Here is a 24,702-nt window from a genome sequence, read left to right as displayed (position 1 = left end):
AAAGTAACAAGATACAATGGTAAAAAAGGAGGAACAAATATGACCAGATCCATACTATCCTGGGAAAACAAGGTAAGGTAATGACAAATATAAACTATGTACATGTCCGGCAATGGATTGATAAGCAAACCAGCCCGGAACCAGAGGGAGAAAGGTAGGGATTACGAGCGAGGCAGGTAGGAAAGTGAGTATCAAGGGAAAAATTTTTTAGCAGAATAAAGGAATAGGAAATAGTTCTAAGACTCGGCCATTTCAGGGGAGACGATGCTCCCAGCAGCCACTGCTGAAAATTTAAGGGCCTCTAAATTCTTGAGATAGTGGCATCTAAATACTGCCGGAGATTTCCAACCTGTATATTTCTTAAGATCCTCGAAGTTCATATTGTGAAAATAGTTAATTGAGGTAGCCACTGCCCGGATATCATGGACATGAGGAACTGAATCCGGATTGGCTTGTTTAAGGGGGGCGTCCGCTTATATAGAAATAATGCTCCATTTTTATGAAATTATTATATGTTATACATATATATAAGGTGATGTTCCAAAAAAAGTTTCAGAGTGATCGAATGATTATTTTGGTTTTTATTGAAAAAATAAGAAAAAATAAAAAAAATTAAAAATGTAACTTTTCCTTCATTTTTAGAGCTATTGCAATGCGGCTTTATACACAGAAAATATATCATAGTAGAAAAAAAATGTTATGAACAGTTTTTCCATTTTTTGCTTTTTTTGGATGGGGGGTGAGGGGGAATTTTCCCCCCCAAATTTTGTTGATTTGGTTATCACGAGTTCCTCGTCAACCTAAGAAAAAATCTAGCCCCAACAAAATATTCGCCTTTCTTTCCTCTTTCCAATGGTATATTTAACTTTAAAATTGGCCTACAAATGAAAAAATAGTTAGCGTTTGAAGTGCAAAAAAGTGAAAACTGAGAAAAACGGCCGTAAAGGTCAAGAAGTGTTTTTTCTGGCACTCGTGGAAAAAAACTGATCTTTGAGCAAAACCATGATACAAACAAATGTTAAATACTCACTAGCGCTTAGTTCAGAATGCCTTTCCTTCTTTCTAATAGTTCTTGTTTTTTTTTGTTTGGTTTCCGGCACCAAGTTCCCCCCCTAAAAAGGGGTATTATTTGCTCGAGGCGAGGCTATCATCAAGTACCACCTGACTCTTTGTTGCCTGGTTTGAAACCAAGCAAGTAAGAATTTGTCATCATATAACTCCCTTTTCATCGTCCTTTATTACTTTCATCAACTGTGAGCGTAACTGTGAAGGTGAAAAAACCTCAGATGATTGAGCAGCAGACGACGTAGAGGCAATGAGGGCGGGGCTTTCAGCGGCCAAAAAAGAGCCTCGTGTTGTTGTTGTTGGTGGTGCTGATGGTGTTGCTGGTGGTGGTGATGATGGTGGACAGCGCTGGATACATCAGCCAACAATGGTGGTGGCAATGCGATGCTGCCACATCAACAAAAAAAACAGTCTACCTTCGACCCTATGTCTTTTTTTAGCAAAATTTGCTAAACAGGCCATAGTTGCACGATTCCGTTTCGGCATATTGTCTCACTTTCACTCTAGTATACACACAAACGTATATAAATTGTATTTAGAGTTACTTGATGTAAGAAAACAAGCAAAAAACACGGTAAATAGTGAAAAAATGCTCGGAGTAAAGAGCAGCATACCTCCCCTTTTGCAACTCTGGGACACACTGACTCCCATGGCTCCCTGCTGGGCATGCTACCCGCTCAGAACACCATACACTAAGGAATCAGCCATTGTTGGTGCCAGATGTAAGAGATTAGGCGAAGTAAAAATCAAAATAATTAATAAATTGGGCAGATAAAGGACAAAATGACAATAGTCATTAGGAGCCAAACATCAACCCTACGTCACAGTGTGAAGGGGGTGGGGCCAAAACCCCATCAATTTTAATATTTTGAAAAAATACTTTTGCCACGTGATAACAGAGGTGTTGCTCATGTCTTAAGGCCATTTAACCAGATTTTGAAAATTTCAAAAATATTCATCAAAAATCAAAGAGGAAGCCCCCCCTTCATAAAATAAAGGATTTGCTGTCTAATTCCTTTTAAGGAAATGGTTCCGCCTTTCTCTCGAATAAAAAGAGAACCTGAAGACTTTCCAGAAGTTATGGCCAGATAAGATTTTAGTGTGACAATAGGACACAATGGTGAGTCCTGTGTGAGGGGTTTAATTTTCCATGGAGCCCACCTGTTTTGTGGGTCTTCATTCTTGGCCAAGAATTTCCGATCTGGGGATAGTAGAACTTCACCCGACGGGAGGAAATCAATGTGATTTGGGTCTCTAGAGAGAGCCGAAAGTTCAGATATTCCGGCGCCTGAAGCCAGACTCATTAAGAATAATGTTTTCCTGAGAAGGGTTATATATGAGCATGAATCATTATCAGTGTCTGAAGCTAACTTGAGTACATCGTTTAAGAACCAGAAGACCGTGTGGGGGCGGTCCACTGGTCTCAGACGGGCACATGCTCGAGGGATAGAAGAGAAGTACGAATCTGTCAAATTAATATTAAAGCCAAGCTGAAAAATCTTCCTTAAGGCAGATTTGGTTGTAATAATGGTACTAGCAGCCAGACCATTTTCAAACAGGGTTCTAAAGAACAAAATTGCCAGATTTGTAGTCATCTTTTGGGCATCTGATTCTTTTAGAAAGATGGCCAATTTCTTTACTGCAGAATCATACTGTCTGAGTGTTGACTCTCTTTTATCCGATTTTATGAACAGGATGTTTAGTGGATCGACACAAGCATCCTTTTGAGCCGCAAACTTCATGAAGTCCATAAAGTTAGGGCATTTAAAATTCTTGAGGAAGCTGACACAGTCCGAGTTTGTACTACTTGAGTCAGTTCTGGACAGGGAATCCGTCTGGGACGGAGATTCAATTCTTAGTAGAAGAGGAAACCAATTGCTCTTCGGCCAGTTGGGTGCAACCAATGCTACCTGTCCTGTGAAAGATCTGAGTTTGTGCAGGACTTTCATCAGGAGGTTTACTGGTGGAAATAGGTAAATTTTCTGCCAACTGTTCCGGTCTATGGACATCGCATCTGTGGCGTGAGCTAGAGGGTCCAGGTTGGGAGCCACATAACGGGAGTTTGTGATTGGACTCTGTGTCGAACAGGTCTACCTGAAGGCCCGGGATTTGATTGTAAATCCAACGGAATGACTTCATGTCCAAGGAAACACTCCGACTGCAGCGGAGTTGTTCTGGATAGTGAGTCTGCAATGACATTCCGTACTCCTGCCAGGTGAGTAGCTGACAGGTGCCAATGATTTTTCGTTGCTAACAAAAAAATTGCAATCATTACATGATTTACTTTGCTCGACTTAGAGCCTCCTCTGTTTATGCAATGAACTATCACTGCACTGTCCGAGACTAATCTTACACGACTGTTATTGCTTCTAGGACATTGATGTGGAACTGGCGAAATGTATTCGACTATGTTCCTTGAACCTTCTTGTACTGAGAGTAGCCCCCAACCGCTCAGAGAGGCGTCCGTGTGGACTATCAGAGACGGTGGGGGAAATTGCAGTGGCACTGATTTGGAGAGACTCTGGGGTTCCGTCCATGGACGAAGTCTTTTCTTCAATATCGGCGGAATCAGAGAGATCTTGTCTCTGAATTTGTTGTTGGCTCTTTTCCGCCAGACTCGATTGATTTCCTTCAGCCTGGCTTTCAACAGGACGTCTGTTATTGAGGCAAACTGAAGAGAACCTAGAATTCTCTCTTGGGTATGACGAGAAGCCTTTTTGTTCGTGAGGAACTGTCTCGTAGCCTTCGCTATCTCTCTGCACTTCTTTGATGGGAGAGATAACTTGTGTTAGGTTAGGTCCCATTGGATTCCCAACCATTGAAAGCGGGACGCCGGGATGAGACGAGACTTTTGCTTGTTTATCTGGAAACCCAGATACTCTAGGAATTCTATTACTTTGGCTGTTGCTTTGTGGCACTCCTCGTCGTTGGTTGCCCAAATGAGCCAGTCGTCTAGGTAAGCTACTAACATTACCCCTTGAGCTCTTAGTTCTTGCCCTACTGTCTCTCCTAGCTTGGTGAATATTCTGGGCGCTACCTTGAGCCCGAATGGCATGACTCTGAATGAGTAAGCTTGTTTTCCTAGTTTGAAGCCTAGGTATGGAGAGAAGTTTCTTGGTATCGGAACATGATAGTAAGCGTCTGTAAGATCTATAGAGGTGGTGACAACCCCACGGGGAAGTAAGGTCTGCACCTGCGAGACGGTCAGCATGCAGAACTTGTCGCATTGAATGTATGAGTTGAGATGGGACAGGTCCAGAATCACTCTTCGTTTGTCCGAGTCCTTCTTTGGTACACTGAACAGACGTCCTTGAAACTTCAGTCGATTGACTTTCTTTATTGCCTTCTTTTGAAGGAGATCTTTGGCATAGTCTAGTAGGTCTGTCGTTGGAGTCTGGTGAAAACTGACTGGTGGAGGAGGCCCTTTCTCCCATTTCCACCCCAGACCTTTCAATACAATGCTGTGGGCCCATGAACTGAAGGTCCAATGGCCCTGAAAGAGATACAGACTCCCGCCCACCTGCGGGGTCTCACTGGTTGGTTGAGGTCTTACCTCCTCTGCCTCCTCTGAAGCCTCTGCCTCTAGAGCCAGCTCTCTGTCGGAAGGCACCTCTGGCTCTGCTACTCCCTGCATGTTTGTTGTAGCCACGAAATGCTCTTCGTGACTCAAAGGAGGCGGTGAAGGCTGGGGAGGCTACTTAGGCGGTTGAAGCTGAAGGTTGCTGAGTCGGTGGACTCTGCACCAGGACGAACTGCTGCTGTTGCTGTGCCTTGGATGCCGAAGGCTTGCTGATCTGGGAGATAGGAACCGCTTGGACAACTGTCTGAGGATGAGAGGCCTGGAAAGGTTGGTATTTCCTCGGCCTCTTCCTAGGTTTGGATTGTGGTCCGGGGGCCTCAAACTTCCTTTTGAAAGGAAGTCCCCAACGGACATGAGGGTTCTGGTTAGCTCTAGCTGCCTCGCTGAGGATGTTAACCGCGTCCTCAGGGAAGAGGTTGGCACCCCAGATCGAAGCCTTTATGAGCCTGTTTGTTCGTGTCTTATGGAAGCATTCACGAAGACATGCTTCCTGCGGGCTCGCTTAGCCACTATAAAGTCATACAGGTCTGATTGGAAGGCCTGTAATAGTGACTTTGTGTGGACCCGAAATAGAGGCTCATCTGCAAACGTCGTAGCAGTCAACTCCGCTGTGGTGACTGAGTTAATCGACCTACTCAGCCTGCATCTTGCCTCGAATTTCGCTTTGACCATGGGGTCCGGAATTCTAGGCAAACGTTCACTGAACTGGGTGGAGGCACACTCAGGGTCGAGTCTGCCCACCATGAACGTTGCCGGAGTGTCAGACCAAAACTCCGTATCGCCGGGGAAGAGCAAGGAGGTAGCCTCCGTCTCTTTTAGCTGAGGTATAGGTTTGTCCTCTACCGCAGCTTGCAGAGTCAATTCTGCCACCTTCAACGTACAAGGAGTCGGAACTCCTTGTGGGGCCACAAACATCGTAAAGCATCCTTTATGGGGTGTCAACTTTGTGTTGACGCATTCCCAATCTGTATGGGTACGGACCCATGCAGACTGGGCCTGGTCCCTAGGGTAGATGACTGTCTCCTTCTGGACTTTGTCTACCCTGACTAGCGCATCTTCGACTTGTCTAGCGTAGCCCGGAAAGGGAAATTGAAGGCCTGCTGGGAAGAACTCAAAGTCTTGTACCGGTCGGGTTCCGCAACCTTCGATTGTCAGCTTTCCGGCCGAGAACGGGGCGTGCAGAGCTAACCACCACGGGTTGCTGTTCTCAAATGGCGGCAGCTTGGATGCGTCCGGTACCGTCATGGACTGTGGTGTGGTCCCGGACTGGAGGAATCTGGACACTAATTCCTCCTGGGCTTGGAGCCTCTGGGTCGGAGACAAGATCGATTGACCCGAGGTCTCTAGGCCTGAGGCGAGTCGAGTGGACACCGACTCATGTTTGGAGTCCACTACCTCGCTGATCTTCATCACGAGAAGATTTGCAAAGGCTTCCTGGTCAAAGCCGGACTCCGTCGGCCTGGCTTAGGAGGACTTGGTTCACGACCCCTTGGGTGGGGGAGAAGCTTTGGAAGAGGAAGTCAACGGCTTGGGAGCCGAAGACGACCTTGCAAAGCCTGCCGGAGAAGGCTTGGATACCTTTGGCAGGGATCTCGTCTTCCAAGCCTTGACCTTGGGGATGACCGAGGCCAATCTATCCCAAGTGGGGGCGGACTTTGTAGGAAAGCCCTGGAAAGAAGGGGGAGAAGAAGGAGTGGGACTAAAAGGGAGACTACCTGCCTCACTTATCTCCCTACCTACCTTCTCCTCTGTGGCCATCGGTTCGCGGTGAAGGCTGATGGCCGCGACTTCCTTTGTGACGATGTCATACAAGCCCTCTTGGTCCTCCGGGAGGGGTTGGGCCTCTTGACGGATGCCCTCAATAATGGGATCTGCCACAGATGCAGGTGCAGCCGCCGAGACCAGAGCGCCCGGCTATAGGAGGGAACACAGATCTTCGGACAGCATGTAGGGCTGGCCGGCCTTGGCATTCCTGCCGAATCCTCTCACCCAGGACCTCAGGGACGCCATGGACACAGTCTTGAGCGACAAACTAACCTGTAAAAATAATCAAATTAGGATCCCCCGTGTCAAAGAAATTTTCCAAAGTCAACGTATAGCAGAAATTTCATAGAAACGACAAGGCGAGAATGTTACTTACCGACTCGTCTGAGACGATCCTGACCAGTTCGTAGCAAACTGTGCAGGTGTCCGGGTGCCAGACCATATAATCTTCTACTGGGATGGCGCTGTTGGCATGAGATTGGCAGACCTCATGCCTGTACGGCTTATACAGGGCGGCCGGACATCTTTACACCTGGCAACGGACCATCTGTAAGTTGAAAAGTCAAATGAGTATCATTAAGTAGAGGCGCCGGAGTTAATTCCGGCCAGATGGATGCACTTTAACTAGATATTTAATCCGTTAAAGGCAATATCGGTTAACAATTTCAACTTACTGGATAATAGAAAAAGCTCTGGGTGTCTCCGCCTGCTCCGGAATCTGTCCTTGGGATCGGTAAAGCTATAACCAGCAGAGAGGGCCTGATACGAGCACAACAGGGGAATAAGGTAAGACCTAAGCCTGAGTCTGATCGCATCACAGCAGATTAATGCAACGTAATTAAATGTAGGTGCATTATCTGAGCCCCGTTCCGTCCCCACCGAAATGGGGAACAGCGATAGCAAAGAAGACGGAAAACTGAGAGACGGAAACAATGGTACAATAAACTCCGGTATATTTTTCCATGGCGTGTGTGATGGTAGACCACACTACGTCGGAACCAATACGGATCTGGAGACATACCTACAGAGGCTAATAAAATTTATAATCTAGCGTAATCTCTTAAAGGCTTCACCTACTCCGGAGTCCATAATCCTGTTATCATAACAGTAAATGCCGGCGGAGACAGGCTGATACGAGCAGAACAGGGGAAAAGGTAAAACCTAGGCCTGAATCTGATCACACCGGGGAAGAGAAGCGATTCTAAGGTAACTAGAAACTCAGCTCTAAGCCCAATTCCGCCCCCACATGAGTGTGGAGGCGGAGACAACAGGGAGAATAGACAACCGAGCGGCGGAGCAGTGGTACATACAATCCGGTGTATAGCCTGCTGGCTGGTGTGATGGTAGACCCCACCTGACCAGTGGATCTACGGGCCCGGAGACATATTAAAGAGATTACACAAAATCCTAACAACCAATCTCCGCCAACTAATCCCCCCTGGAAAAGATATGTGCTCTAGCGGCCGTTCATCAGTAGGATTACTTGAATCTTGAGCTAGCTAGGCAGCGCCGGACAAGACCAGCGCAGGGGTGGGGGTGGTCTGGAGGAGAGTGGACAAGTTGTGATCGCCTGGCCACAGCAGCCAATCAGTGAGCCACCACCTATCGGGAGCTGTAACAAGCCTACCACTAAAGGGAGCAGAAGACAGTAGGCCAACTGACATCCTAAAGGGGGGCAAAGGCCCAGGCTACACACAACAAGATAAACATAAAATAAATGATGAGGAATTACTTGAAGAATTGCGAAAGAGGAACAACAAGGGGGAAGGAATACACCCAGCAAGGACCTAGCCTAACCCTCCGAGATCGGTACGGATCCGGTCAGGTAGGCTAGCCCGGCCTCCAAAGGACGTCATGAAGTGGACAGATAGAACCTAATAAAACCCTCCAAAATCCAAAAATTCCGATCTGGTCAGGTACGATAGGTCTAGGCCCAACAAACATGACACGAGAGGGACTCTTTGTCCTGGACCGCCCTCCCAGCAAGCACAATAGCCTGGGCAGGGGCCGGTAAGGGTGGGTCCGAAAGGGTGGAGGGGAGGACTACCTGACCTACCTTCCAAAACCTAGCCTAGGTCTGGTCGGGTAGGCCAGGGAAGGAAACGCAAGAACTTCCAACCTCACAAGGAATATGAATATTTATTATAAATGTGCATATAATCGTGCATTACTGGCTAACATCGAAAATACAATAAAAGAATGCATGCATAAAAATCGCGAGAGAGAATGAGAAATCGCCCTCTCCATAAAACTGGCGTACTATAGGCTAGCTAGAAGCCAAAATACACTACTCGTGTCTAACAAGAAATAAATAAATAATACGTACGAAGGGGAACGAACACGCTCCTGAGGGACTGAGGACAAAAGCCAAAGGCTAGAATAACGAAAAATAAACGTATAACAAGAGACCTCAGAGTACGTCAGGAGCGAGTTAGGGCCTACGACGTAAGGATAAAATTCGTGAAACCAAAGCTCCAGAAACGACAGGAGCTAGAATAATGATGAGGTATACGAAAAAAAAGTGGTATAAACTGTTAAAAGCAAACAGTGAGGTAAATATTATCTTAAACAAACAATGGGAAAGAACGCACGCGTCGAATGATGCACCCAAGATGGCAGATGTAAAAGTGTCACCCTGGTTCCCGAGAACTAAGGGGCCAAATTAGGGCTAAAAGGGGTGCATCGTGCCCTCACGAGATACCAAAACGTAAAATGGAATACCCAACGTGGATGAAGAAGCTTGGGGCGCTGGAGCAGACATGGCTACGTCAAAAAACACAGAAAGAGGGCAGCGAGAAAGACACGTGTGGTCACTGTGGTCACTGAAAGCGCGCTAATACAGGAATGTGGCCATCGTGCGTGAGTTGTAGTAGTAGCGAGCGGAAGGTAGATGTTGTAGTCCTTGTAATGGCACCTGCCTTGAGAAGGGCTTTGAAGGGAATCTTCTAATTGGCAGAAAACCTGTGGTAGTGGCTTCCACTCGCCCCTGTGCTTATACCGATGCCCTATGGGTGATTGAGCTGAGGGTAGTAACTTCAGCATTCCATTTAGCAAAGTCTGTATAACTGAGTATGAACAAGCATTTTCTAACTACAGGCAATCCCTGTTAATCGACAGGGGTTCCGTTCCTGGGGCTTGATGGTAACTGAAATTCGTGAGTAACGGAAATTTAAAAGTCTACAGGCGCCACAATCCACCTTACGGTCCCCTAGACTGTTAAAGATGCCTTAGACAGTGTTGCAGCCAGATATTTTGCCCTAATATGTAACAACTCTTTAATAAAAATGTGAAATTTCATTTGCCTAATCATGTACTATAGTCTGCATGTTAGTTCTACAAATTTTTAATGTCAAATTTGATGAACTTACTGGTAAATCTTGGCCTAGAATGAGAGGGAAAAAAAAGTCACCCTTTTCAGAATACTAATGTTTCCTCCATCTCTTTATTTATTATATCATCTAGTTAAGTTAAAAAAAAGCAAAAGAGAATGATAAAGGGATTTTGACGAAGGAAAAATCTATTTCTGGGCAAGGGTTCGTGTCGCCCAGTGAAATAATTCCTTAAGTTCATTATTTCTAGGTAAATAATACTAACATTACCAGAGAAAAAATAAAAATAGGGGGATGTCAGAGTAACTGACTCGCTCAACCTAAATAAAAAGAGGGTGTCGGTATGTAGCTGGGGCGAGTGAGACCACTACCACGAACCTCTTACCATTTAGAATTCTCCTACATCAAAATCCCCCTCCTGAGAGAGCCAATACACGGCCGGCGCCGCAACTACTACTACTTTACCTACGACGCCAACCGCAGCGCTCCTGGTGGCCATCCTTGAAGTTAGAGGCCAATCTTGGGCGCAAGGGTGGGAAAATAGGGGGGGATTTCACTGGGCGACACAAACCCTTGCCCAGAAATAGATTTTTCCTTCGTCAAAATCCCTTTTCTGGGCTCAGTTCGTGTCGCTTCGTGAAATAGTACCAGAGAATTAGCACAAGATTGGAACAAAAATTAAATATAAAGGAGGGTCTCAATAAAACAAAAAATTAAAGAAATGAATATAATCTAGTTAAAACTTACAAGTTATCATACTTAATATTAACTTAATCTACTGAATCCGTCTTATCATATAATTGGACTTAAAATTAGACTTAAACTAACTTATGATAACTTAGAACTAGATTTATGTAATTATATACAAGTGAGGTTCGTAATACAAATCAAGAAGGAACACTCACTAATACTTAAATCATAAGACATATATTAAATATTACAAGTATATCTTGGTGTGTTTCCCTAGCATAAAAATAAGGGAAACAACACCGATTAGCAACAGTCAGTAATCAATATTTACAGTTGTGAGTGCCCCTAGCAAAAAAATAAGGGGCACGTCACCATAGGTAGCCTTTAGGCAGCTAAGGCTGAGGAACCCAAATGAACATGACGGTAAGGTTAGGTGCATTGTTAGTGAGGCAGGCAGAAAGGAGATCTGGATCTTCTACTACAACTACTGTGCAGTGTCAGGGGAAACAATGTTTCCCGCTGCCACTGCCGGAAATTTAAGAGATTCCAAGGACTTTAAATAATGACGTCTTAAAAACTGTTGGCGATTTCCAGCCCGTGTACTTCTTTAAGTCATCGAAATTCATATGCTGGAAATAATTAGTAGAGGTGGCTACTGCCCTGATGTCATGGAAAGGGCCGACAGTTCAGATATTCTGGCTCCTAAGGCTAAGCTTAGCAAGAATAATGTTTTCCTCAATAATATGAGATAATTACATGAAACATTGTCAGTATCTGAAGCCAGTTTGAGAACGTCATTCAAGAACCATGAAACTGAACTAGGCCTTTCTAAAGGTCTGAGCCTAGCGCAGGCTTTAGGGATAGACGTAAAGTAGGAGTCTGTTAAGTCTATCTTAAAGCCAAACTGGAAGATTTTCTTTAAAGCTGACTTATTAGTGGTAATAGTACTAGCTGCTAAACCTTTTTCAAACAGGGATCTGAAGAAGGATATAGCTAGATTAACTGTCATGGTTCGAGTGTTTGTTTCCTTCAGGAAATTTGCCAATTTCTTTACAGCAGCATCATACTGACGTAAAGTTGATTCCCTCTTATCTGATTCTAAGAAAAGGATATTCTGGGGATCGATATTTGCATCTCTTAGCCGCAAACTTCATGAAGTCCATAAAGTTAGGGTTTTGAGAATTCCTGAGGAAGCGAACACAGTCCTCATTTGTACTGACTGAGATAGCCTGGGATTGGGAATCCGTCGAGGCCGGAGACCCAATTCCAGGAGGAGAGGATACCAGTTGCTCTTGGGCCAATTCGGGGCTACTAGAGCTACTTGTCCTTTGAACGTCCTGAGTTTGCTCAGGACTTTCAATAGAAGATTCACTGGAGGAAAGATGTAAATCTTCCTCCACTGATTCCAATCTATGGACATGGCGTCTATGGCATAAGCCAGAGGGTCCAGGTTGGGGGCCATATAGCAAGGAAGCTTGTGGTTCACTTGAGATGCGAAAAGATCTACTTGGAGACCTGGGACCTTCTGGCATATCCACTGGAATGAGCGCTTGTCCAGGGACCACTCCGATTCTAGAGGAACTGATCGGGACAGGGCATCTGCTATCATGTTCCTTACTCCCACCAGATGAGTGGAGGACAGATGCCATTTGTACTTGGTTCCTAGAGACAAAATGGCTATCATAACATGGTTCACATGATTTGACTTGGATCCTCCCCTGTTGATGCAGTGTACTACTACTGCGCTGTCCAAAACCAGCTTTATATGGGAATTCTTGGCTGGTAGAAGTCTCTTCAGAGTGAGAAATACTGCCATGGCTTCCAATACGTTTATGTGAAGCTGGCGGAACTGAGGTGACCAAGTTCCTTGAACCTTCTTGAATTGGGAGTATCCTCCCCACCCGCTTAGAGAGGCGTCTGTATGGATAACCAACGTCGGAGGAGGGAACTGGAGAGGAACTGATTTGGACAGGTTCTTGGCCTCCGCCCAGGGATGGAGACGTTTGCGAAGAATCGGCGGGATTACTGACAACTTGTCTCCCAACCTGAAGCCTAGGTATGGGCGGAAGTGTCTCGTGACTGGGATATGATAGTATGCGTCTGTAAGATCGATAGAGGTGGTGACGGCCCCACGGGGAAGTAAGGTCCGCACCTGCGAGATAGTCAGCATTTTGAACTTGTCGCAACGAATGAATAAGTTTAGACGGGACAAGTCTAAGATTATTCTTCGTTTTGTTGAGCCTTTCTTTGGCACGCTGAACAAGCGTCCTTGAACCTTTAAATGTTTGACTCTTGACACTACTCCTTTCTGAAGGAGCTCTTTTGCATACTCTGTCAATTCCTGTGTTGGTGGTTGAAAGAATGTTTTGGATGGAGGAGGACCTTTGATCCAACTCCATCCCAGCCCTTTGGACACGATACTCTGTGCCCAACTGCTGAATCCCCACCTGTGACGGAAGAGAAACAGCCTCCCTCCTACCTGAGGGTTCTCACTGTTGTTGTGCAGGACGTGCTCCGCGTCCTCCATGGAAGTGTTTGCCTCTGTTGGTTGCCCTTCCGCCACCCCTCTGGCAAAATGCACCCCTAGCCCTGCTTCCCCTTCCAAACCTATTGACGGCTTGGAATGCCTGGCTTTCAAATACGGGATTGAAAGCTGGGGAAACAGCGTAGGAAGTGGAGGGCTGGTTTTGTGGCGTCAACAGGAGAATGGGCTGGTTTTGGCCCTTGGAGGTCGTCGGTTGCACGGGTTGTGGAACCGGGACTGCCTGGACGAATTGTTGCTGTTGCTGAGCTTGGAAGGCCAGGTATTTTCTGGTCTTCTTTAGCTTCTTGGAGCTAGAGGGGGTGCTTTCTGGCTTCATTTTGGTAGAAAGACCCCAGCGGACCCTAAGGCTCTGGTTGAGCCTGGTCGCTTCGTGGTGTACCTCGTTCACAGCCGTTTCAGGAAAGGTCAGCTCCCCAAATTGACGATGACATCAACTTATTTGGCTCGTGCCGTATAGTAGCTTCCGGCAGGACATGTTTCCTGCAGTTTCGCCTTGCTGTTACAAACTCGTACAGATCCGACTGTACGGTCTGTGTCTGCGCTTTAGCCAAAAGCTTAAACAGAGGCTCCGTACCATATGTCATGGTGGCAACCTCTGTCATTACCAAGGCGTTAAGCGTCCTCCCTAACCTTGTCCTTGCTTCAAACTCAGCTTGGATTAGGTTATCTGGAAGTCTCAGGAGTCTCTCTCCGAACTGTTCGATGGCACAGTCTGGTTTGAGCTTCCCTACGGTAAAGGTCGCCGGAAGGTCTGCCCAGAGGTCCCCAAAAGCTGGAAAGAGTGGTGACGTCGGGTCTGACTCCCTCAGTTGAGGGAGAGGCTCATCTTTCATGGCGGCCTGTATCGTGACTTCAGCAATCTTTGTGGTGAAGGGGAGTGGTGCCTCATCCTCCGTCGCAAAGATTGTGAATGGGCTCTTGAATGCTTGAAACTTGGTATTGGTGCAATCCCACTCTTCAAGGCACCTCACCCATTCCCTCTGAGCCTGTTCCCGGCTGTATATTACTGTCTCTTTAGGGATCTTATCTACCCTATTGAGAGCTGCTTCCGTCATTCGGCGTATCCCATGAAAGGTGGTTGCAGATCGGCGGGGTGGAACTCGAAGTCCTCGATACGACGAGGTCCACAGTCCGGGATAGAAATCATTCCGTCCTTGAAGGATGCGAAGGCTGCTACCCTCCAAGGATTGCTCATCGTGAATGATGGAAGAGAATTGTAGTCAGGCATAGGAGGTACTCCGGTGCCTGCTAGAGGAAGAACTGTTGGAGGATTCTGGCTAAGACCTGCCAGCCGGTTCTCCTGGTCCGTCAGCCGATCCGCTATGTTCTGGATCGACTGTTCGGACTGAGCAAACGAGGTGGAGATACGGGCAAGCATTTGATCGAACCTGGTGTCCATCATAGCGCCTACCATGTTCCCCACTTGTTGCATGACCCCTGCTGTAAAGGAGTCAGGGTCGAAGGGACCAGAGGTACTGGTCTCAGCAGGGGTTTTCGGCGAGCTCCGGTAGATGAAGAAGGTACTGGCTCGGCGGAAGCGTGGACCTTCTCCTTAGAGGACTTGCCTCTAGACCCTTTGGAGTGCAAAGAGGAAGAAGAAGTCTTCGCTTTCTCTGCTCCGGGATGGTGAGCCGGAGTCTTCTGAGAAGAGGAGGCCGAAGTCTTCTTGGAAGACGACCTCTCTAGGGTCTTCTGCTCCCGTTGTCCCTTTACCTTGGGAACAACTGAGGCAGCAGACGTCCTAGTTGCAATCTCTGACTCTGTTAAGCCTTGGAAGGAAGAAGAAGATGCTAAAGGGGAAGAAGATCCAGAAGCGCCCAAGGGAAGCCCTTGAGCGCCCAACAAACCCACCTCAACTAACAACTCACCTCCGCCTACCGTCATGGGTTCTATGTTCAGGTCCAGTGTTGCGACGTCCGCCGTAATCTCCGGAGCTCCCCCATCCGCCAAGGACTGCTCCACTTGCTGCTGGATGGCCGAGATAGCCGGAGCTGCCGCAACGGGGTCGATGTAGCCGGTCGACTTACCGCCTGGGAAGATCCGGACAGCCATGGTCTTACCAAGGATGTACGGCTGCCCCTTCGGCGCGTTCTTGCCGAAGCCACCTACCCAGGCTTTCAGGGTGGCCGACGCTGCATCCTTAACAGCGGCAGCCTGTAACAAAGGGTCATTGTAATCCTTACAACGAAGTCCCGGAGATATAATATTAACAGAAAAACTTATTAGTCAAATATAGTAATATAAAACAAGACTATCTGATAGTATATATACCAAGGAAAGTATAAAATCTATGCCGGTATATACAGTAGTACCTCGAGATACGAAATTAATCCGTTCCGAGGCGGCCTTCGTATAATGAGTTTTTCGTATCTTGGAACACATTTTGGCTAATCCGTTCCAAGCCCTCCAAAAACACCCCATTAAATTTCATAATAAAGCTAAATTGACCTATAAACAATGAAATACAGTGGTCCCCCCATATTCGCGGGGGATGTGTACCAGACCCCCCCGCGAATAGTTAAAATCCGCGAATGTTTGGAACCCCCTCTAAAAATGCTCATAAACCCCTATCCTAAACATGCAAATACCAAAGTATCCCTTAAAGACCATCCTTCATCAAATATACATAAAATATCCTATTATGGTTCATATTAATCTTTGAAATATTATTAATACTATTTTAAAGTAAATCTTACATTTTATGTTTATACATAAATACATACTATGTACGTACTGAATGACTTAGTTACGTATGTGAAAATAATTCAGTCCCCCCATAAGTATTCAGTCATGCATGTTTTCTTTCATACTGTTACTAGTTGAGACATCCATTTTCTTTTTTACAATGGAACAATGGAAATGTGAAGTCACAAATACCAAATGTCTATTTGAAGTATTATCCTACATCAAATATACCATTGAATTGGTATTATTAATATCATTTTAAAGTAATCTTAAACATTTTACCATTAGAAATATATAAACAGCCAATAGCAGAGAGAGAGAGGAGAGAGAGAGAGAGAGAGAGAGAGAGAGAGAGAGAGAGAGAGAGAGAGAGAGGGTTGTCCTTATTTAAAAGAGTGAAGTGGATAGATTATTGTACTTCTTTAAAATACTATCACATATGAATTTTGAATATAGTTATATTACTATTATTATTATTATGCAAAAATATTAATAAACATACACATGTACCATAGAAATTCTCTCATCTCAGTAAAAGAGAGAGAGAGAGAGAGAGAGAGAGAGAGAGAGAGAGAGAGAAGAGAGAGAGAGTTTACATTATCGTAAGATATGGCAGCACAGTTGTTGGACCCCAGCCAACTCGGCTTGCTACTGGAATTCTGAGAGAGCGATGCGGGGTAATGAGCATTTTCTTTCATTCTTCTTACGTAATTCTTTTTATTTATAAACTAAAATCTTGCTAATTCACTTTAGTATTTTCTTTAATGAATTTACATTCATACATCGCTTTAAGAGAGAGAGAGAGAGAGAGAGAGAGAGAGAGAGAGAGAGAGAGAGAGAGAGAGAGAGAGAGAGAGAGAGATTATCGTAGTATTTGTAAAATACTTTCACATATGATTTTTGTAATTACAGTTATTACAGTTATTATTATTATTATTTGAAAATATTAATAAACATATTACACATATATGTACCATAAAAAATCTCTCATCTCAGTAGAGAGAGAGAGAGAAGAGAGAGAGAGAGAGAGAGAGAGAGAGAGAGAGAGAGAGAGAGAGAGAGAGAGAGAGAGGGGGGGTGGAAATTTCATGCCCACGTGATGGCAGCCACAAATCAGCTCCTTCCCCCTCCGGTCACTTAACTTGATACGTATATCTGAGTTTTAGTACCTTGAGTTAGAGAAAGAATCTGACTGGGATTTCCTTCGTTCTTCCATAATTTTTTAAATTTATAAGCTAAAATCTTACTATTTCACTATGGTATTTTCTTTAATGAATTTATATTATTGCTGTATAAATTAATATTAATATTTGAAAATAATAAATCATTTATTTATCATACAAAAAAACATACATCTTTGTAGTAGAGAGAGAGAATTATTATTTTTATTATGTGATATCATTTAAACTTATTAAACTTACTAATACAGTATTAATCAAAATTAATATTTGAAAATTAGTAAATCATTTTTGTATCATAAAAATGTATTTAGTCATGAAAATAAACATCAAAATACACTAATTAGTGATTATTTTCGTCGGAAAATTCCGCAAATGGGCGAGTCCGTCCGCGAATAATTTCTAAATAGATTCCAAAGAAAAATCCGCGAATGTGTGAGTCCGCGAATCCGGAGAACGCGAATACGGGGGGAACACTACTACAACAATTTGGACTATTCAATACCTAAATTAAGAATAAAAATCCAAACCTGTAAATAAAGTGTATAATTAGTGTACAAGAAATATTATTACTGTAACCTAAAATGTCGAAGCTTACCTTTCGAGTGAGGCTATCTCCGAAAGTGGCGGCAGAGGAGGAGGAGGAGGACAAACGGCAGATAACATACGTACGTACGTACACTTAACTTTACGAAAACACATACAAAATTTAAGGAAAACTAAAATAAAAAATCAAAATTTAGAAAAACATTAACAAAACTGTAACACTTAACTTACAAAAATCTAAAAAATTACGTAAATAAATTTTTTTAAAAAAATTTTTTTATTTTTAACTTTTTTTTTTTACTTTTACGTAGGGTTTTTTTTTTTTTTTTTTTTATACAAAATTTCAACTTCATCACCACTTTCAACGTTCTGTTTTTCATCACTTGGTTCTTCCTTTTTGCTTTCAACTTTCTGTTTTTTATCACCTGGTTCTTCCTTTTTGCTTACTCCTGCTAATGCTGAAGGCCTCTTTAAAATATAACTATCCAAGGAAGATTGCTTCTGCCTGCTTTTGACAATGTTCCTGAAACGACTCAGGCAGACATCATCGAACTGCGCAAGCATACGACCTGTGTGAGCCTTTTCGGGGTGTCTTTTTCTATGAACGATTGCACTTTATGAAAAGCGGCTAAGACCTCCTTAATTTCTGCCGTTGTCATAGGCTCCTCCTCTTCATCGCCGCTGCTGGAGAACTCCTCTTGAACGACGTTATGTTGCATGGCCTCCAACTCCTTCAGGTCATCCGTTGTAAGCTCCTCTTGGTGCTCCTCGAGAAGGTCGTTGATGTCGTCCTCGTCGACGACCAGCCCCATGGACTTGCCGAGTGCAACGATCTCGTCAAGATCTGGTGGGAAACAGTTTTGGGATCGTCAACTGTTTCGGACTCAGCAGCACCAGCTTCGCCCACGTCGAATCCCTCGAAGTCTCGGTTGGATACGGCATCAGGCCAGAGTTTCCTCCACGAGGAATTCAAGGTTCGCCTCGAAACCTCCTGCCATGCTTGGTCGATGAGTCGGATGCATATGACGATGTCAAAATGCTCCTTCCAAAATTCACGCAAGGTGAGGTTTGTGGTATCGGTGATGTCGAAACATCTTTTGAAAAGATGTTTCGTGTACAGCTTCTTAAAGTTCGCTATCACTTGCTGGTCCATGGGCTGGAGGAGAGGGGTGGTGTTGGGCGGAAGAAAAAGAATCTTAACGAAGGAATACTCCGCTAGGATATCTTCCTCGAGGCCAGGAGGGTGGGGAGGGGCATTGTCCAACACCAGCAGACATTTCAGGGGGAGGCGCTTCTCTTGCAAAAAACTCTTCACAGTCGGGCCGAAACACAGATTTACCCACTCGGTGAACAAAAGCCTCGTTACCCAGGCTTTTGCATTAGCCCTCCACATCATTGGAAGCTTCTCCTTCAACACTTTGTGGGCCTTGAAGGCTCGAGGAGTCTCGGAGTGATACACCAGTAGGGGCTTCACCTTGCAATCCCCACTGGTGTTCGAACAAAGTGCGAGCGTAAGCCTGTCTTTCATAGGCTTATGCCCGGGTAGCTTCTTCTCTTCCTCCGTGATGTACGTCCGACAAGGCATTTTTTTCCAAAAAAGGCCAGTCTCATCACAGTTGAAAACCTGCTGAGAACTGTAGCCTTCCTTGGTCATCATCTCGTCGAAAGTCTTCTTAAATGCTTCGGCCGCGCTTTCGTGTCCGAGCTGGCAGCCTCCCCCCATGACGCACCACCGAATGGATGCTAGTCCGTTTACGGAATTTCTCGAACCAGCCATGCGAAGCCTTGAACTCTGGGGTTTGCGTAGAAGTCCCTTCCCCTCCCTCGTCTTCCGCCTGCGCAATCAAATCGCCGAAAATAGCACTGGCCTTGTGAGTGATTGCCGTCTCCGTTACTGTATCGCCAGCGATTTCTTTGTCTTTTATCCAGACGAGGAGCAGCCGTTCCATCTCGTCGTGCACATGGCTCCTCTTGCTGGACAAAATAGTGATGCCCTTCGATGGTGTAGTTGCTTTGATGGCATCCTTCTGTTTAAGGATGGTGCCTATTGTCGACGGATTACGGCCGTATTCCTTTGCGATCACACTCAATCGCATACCAGCTTCGTACTTCTTTATGTTCTCCATCTTTGTCTCCAGAGACAGCATGCGCTTTTTTCCGTGAATTTCAACTTTCTTGGGACCCATGACTACGTTAATTTACGTAAAGTTACACAAATACGTAATAATACAGTCTTCGCACAACACGATAATATGTACTGCAACGAAATCACTAACGAATTTACGTTACTAAACGAAATCGTTGGAGCGAACGAATGCCGAATGCGTACGGTAAAGTTTCGGGTGCGAAGTGGCCGAGCTAAAGCACGCCAACACGTAGTACGTATGTATAGGAGGGATGCTGTCCAATCAGAGAGAAGGATCTCATGGCTTGGCTAGCATCAGGAACCAATGGGAGAGCAGGAGGATGGTGGCGAGTCTACGATAACTAAGATGGCGGCGTGCGGCGCGTGTTTCAAAATTGTTATGGGGCGAATCTCGGACTTTCAGAAACCTTTCGTATCTTGAAAACTTTTCGTATGTAGAGCAGTAAAATTTTTTGTCTTTGCTTTCGTAACTTGGATTTTTCGTAAGTTGAGCCTTTCGTATCTCGAGGTACTACTGTACTTACTCCGTCCGAAAACTGTTCCACAAGCTCATAGCATATGGAGCAGGCTTCGTGGTGCCACACGATCAGATCCTTGTGGCGGACAGCACAGGGAGCGTAGGTCCGGCAAACCTCATGCCCACAAGGGTCTTGCAGGACGGCGTTACACCCCGCCTCCTGACAGTTGGTAGCCTGTAAGTGAACAGATACATGAGTACCAGCATATACTAACAGGACTACTCAGGTATGGTGCTCCGCTGCATGCCGGAGTAGAATAAATTTTGGGCATAATCCTCTCCTGTAATCCGTGTGAGAGAGTCCACGGGACCCGGTAAACTGATTTGAAAACTCCGGTACACGCCGGAGCGAAGATTTCCGTCAAACCAGATACCTGCTCATACACATATAGTACGCCGAGGTGAGGGTACGACACACCGGAGAACTTGAGAAGATTACCCATAAAGATAATAAAGTAAACTAAAACAAAACAAATAATATTGTAAGTGGAGCCTAGCTCCGCCGTATGATCCTTCCGCCAACCAACGGAACGCCCGGATGGTGAGTGGGTGCTCCGCCAGAAAACGAAAGATACTACGGCCATAAATATATAGGGAAAGCATGAAAGGTCTACTCCCTATTCCCCCCCAGAATAGCTGGCGGAGTCAACTAAACGATATTGGGAGGGGGGGAATCTGATACAATGAGAACGCTGGAGAAGGCCCGACGCGAGCTGGTGGGGTGGCCAACCCCACCCGAACACGCTGGGACCTCCCCGAAGCTCAAAGAAAACGATACCGGTCCGACAGGACCCCCAGAAGTCCAAACTCCCGTATCCCCCCTGGTAGGGAGGAAGAGGGGAGGGATACCCGGATGGTCGCCATAGCGACCGTGAGCGATCGAGGACTAACCCTCCCTCCACGTGGGAGGAAGGGAAGGGGACTAGGACCAGGGCGATCAGCTGGTTCAACGTGAGAGCAGGTGGACCATAAGGCGATAATGCAACAAAACATAGCCCAGGTCAAGCTGACCATGCGAGCGCAAAAGGACCACAAGGCGGTAATGCAACTAAACATAGCCTAGGCCAAACTGATCGCCCCAAACATGCAACCCACAAAATAAATACATCGTAATCATAAATGGAATGGAAATCACTAGTGGGAGAGAATAAAATCGAAAAGGATTGGAATAATCACCCACGCGCCTAAATACCTAGACAAAGGAAATGCATGCATGAACACTAATCTAAGGCACAGGCAAAGGACTTCCAAATAGTACGATGTAAGGCAGTAAAATAAATGGGAACTTCTGTACCACATACAAAACTCATGATAAGAGTAAATATACAAACGGAATACGTAGATACTACGGTATGGGGGACCGAAGTAGCTAACCGAACATGAGGCGAGCCGGCAAGGCGAGCCATGCGCCAGACCAGGAGACTATTACTGGACCTAAAAAACGGTAAAAACAGCTCCTGGCTGGCTAAAATTAGTATATAACCTTTCGGGGTACTTAACTTAGCTGCGGCGATAGCTTGAAATTCCATCTCGAAGCGAATAAATCCCAAAAGGAGCACAAAAAACACAGAGCAAAAGTTGACACGTGTGTGCAGAAGTTCGCTAACGAAAAGGATGGCCACCAGGAGCGCTGCGGTCGGCGTCGTAGGTAGAGTAGTAGTAGTTGCCGGCGCCGGCCGTGTATCGGCTCTCTCAGGAGGGGGATTTTGATGTAGGAGAATTCTAAATGGTAAGAGGTTCGTGGTAGCGGTCTCACTCGCCCCAGCTACATACCGACACCCTCTTTTTATTTAGGTTGAGCGAGTCAGTTACTCTGACATCCCCCTATTTTTATTTTTTCTCTGGTAATGTTAGTATTATTTACCTAGAAATAATGAACTTAGGGGATTATTTCACGAAGCGACACGAACTGAGCCCAGAAAAGGTATCGTTAGTAACGTTATAATCGTTGGTTAAACACTACAGCCATTCACAACTAAAAGAAAAGTTGTTTTGCTACAAAAACTGAACCGAATCTGATAGTAACAAGGTTTTGCTTGCATTTCAGCCATTGTATGATTGTAAAAAATTACCATAGTTATGTTACAAATGACGTTAATTAAGTAGAACAGGACTTAGTATACATGCAGTCCCCGGGTTATGATGGGTTCGGTTTACGACGTTCCGAGGTTAAAGCTCTTTTCAATTATATTCATCAGAAATTATTTCCAGGGTTACGGCACCTACAATGCTCATCTGGCAGAACTGACACCAAATATGCAAAATAATCAATATTTGAAGTTTTTTTATTTGAAAAATCAATAAGAATGCAGTTTACAGGCGGCCCTCGGTTAGCTGTACATTACATTATAGTACATATTATAAATACCGTAAAGTGAAAAAAGCCTAGCTTTAATCCATTGGGTGTCCAGAGTATGTAAAGATATAATAAGATTTTATACAGTGTATAGGTAGCTTTAGTGTTCAGGTTACGTTAATTCATCTTACGATAATCTGATTTTATGAGAGACCAAATTACAATAGCCTAACTTTATCCCATCTTCTAGTTACATAAGTTCCAAAACAGCAAAAGAGAATGATGAAAGTATGGTTTTAACGTTATACTCGTTGCGTAAACGTGTACAGCCATGAACAACCGAACGAGAAACAAAATTTTTTTTTCCTAAGTACAACCGAATTGGATAACATCCATTTGGCTTTTATTTCAATCATCGTACTATAGTGCACTATTATCGTAATTGTTGTAAATGACGTTAGGTAAAATAGAACTGAGATATCTTAATGTAATAACTTTATTTGTTATAGATCAAAGATCAATCTGGAAATATACTGTTAAATTTAAACCTAGTTATAACTGAAGCTGAGAAAACTGTTCAAGCTGCTAATGACTATTATCGTGCATCGTCCAGTAAATGTATGTCATCAAACATAACCATAGATAAAATTGAGATAAATCATTTTAATCAAATCTACTGTGCTTGAAAGAACACATTTTACTGTTGGTTTCACACCGATATAAAATAAATAACTTAAAGTTTGTATTACGATGATATAAAGGAAAATTGCGAACGGAATCACATAATTTTTTTATGCAATAATGTGCCAACGTAATTTGTTAACGAAAAAAAAAATTAGTTCATAATCACAACGAGACATATTCAATTCATATTTCCACCTAAGAACATGTCATATAAGGAAAAATAACCTTGTCTCATATAAGTCAAGTACGTATCTAGATATTCGTTTATGCTAACTAGAAGCAAGAAAATTTGCTCAGAATTGCGTTAGATATGGCGAAAAAAACTCTTATTCGCCATCAGCTGATTTCGAACCAAAACATTGGCCACTCCGCAGAATACTGGCTTAGATTTGCCGTAGTGTTTTATAATAGAATAATATGAGAATGCATATAATATTATTGGATACAGTGAAGTAATGTATAACTTTTTAAAGGATTTATGGAAAAGATGCATATTTACTTTTTCTTCTGTGCTTATCTTAATTTTCGTCACTATGCCATCCATGTAGCAGCGGCATCACGAGCTCGTACGGTCGTACCTCAATTTTTTGCTCGAGTAGCAAAGCCAAAAATTGACCGAGTTGCACAGTTATTTTTTGTACGTGTATCCCATGGAAAAACAAACTAATTGCAGTGTTGCACAATCGAATGTGCACGCGAGTTTTGTCTTTTAAAATAAATTTATGCAACAATTGTAAATATAATTTGTTATAAAAATGTGATTTAATTATATAAATTAAAAAAATTTTATTTGGGCACGACTGAACAACGTATTGTCTTCATCATGTGAAGGGCTATTACAAAGACTTCTAATGGACATGCACACTGCCACTGTATCATATTTGCGTACAAAAATAAAATAAATACCCCGCAATACATTTTTATACACATTTTAAAAATAAATGCATGAAAACTTTTAACAAAAAGCTGAAGTTTCATTATAACAAAAAGCTGAAGTTTCATTAACCCATTAACACTGATTGGACGTATTAAACGTCGACGAAAATTGTCTGTCGGGTGCCGATTGGACGTATGGTACATCGACGAAAAAAGTTTTAAAAAAAAATTTGCGGAAAAATAGTTATAGGCCTACTAGGCGAAAACTTTTGAATCTCGGGCCTTGGGGGATGCTGGGAGCTCGTGGATCAAGGCATTGTTTTGTTTACAGTCTTTACGCAGGTGCGCAAGCTCAAATTTCTTTCTTCTCGCACTAAAAGCATCAGCGACACATCTCAGAAATTATTTAGTCATCTTTGACATAATTTTTGCTCCATTTTATATTAGCCGTTACATGGAGTATTATATATGAAAATGTGCGCCATTTCATGTAGAATACAACAAAAAACAACTGATGGTTGTAGCTTTTATCAGTTTTGAAATATTTTCATATAAAAAACAAGTGCCAAAATTTCAACCTTCGGTCAACTTTGACTCTACCGAAATGGTCGAAAAACGCAAATGTAAGCTAAAACTCTTATATTCTCGTAATATTCAATCATTTACCTTTATTTTGCAACAAATTGGAAGTCTCTAACACAATATTTCGATTTATGGTGAATTTATGAAAAAACTTTTTCCTTACGTCTGCGCGGTAACTCTTCCGAAAAAATCCTAAATTTTTTCGTCCGATTGTCGTAA

The 24,702-nt window shown here is 44.0% G+C and overlaps 1 protein-coding gene across 4 annotated transcripts in view; it reads left to right on the top strand.

The window, feature by feature from the left end:
• Positions 1-24,702, top strand: part of LOC135201657 (protein diaphanous-like) — a 316,869-nt gene that overhangs the window by 183,495 nt on the left and 108,672 nt on the right. The gene's annotated exons all lie outside the window — the stretch shown is intronic.

This window comes from Macrobrachium nipponense, chromosome 28 (genome assembly GCF_015104395.2).
Source record: "Macrobrachium nipponense isolate FS-2020 chromosome 28, ASM1510439v2, whole genome shotgun sequence".
NCBI lineage: Eukaryota > Metazoa > Arthropoda > Malacostraca > Decapoda > Palaemonidae > Macrobrachium > Macrobrachium nipponense.
Note: the sequence above shows the minus strand (reverse complement) of the source record. Positions and strands in the feature narration are given on the sequence as shown.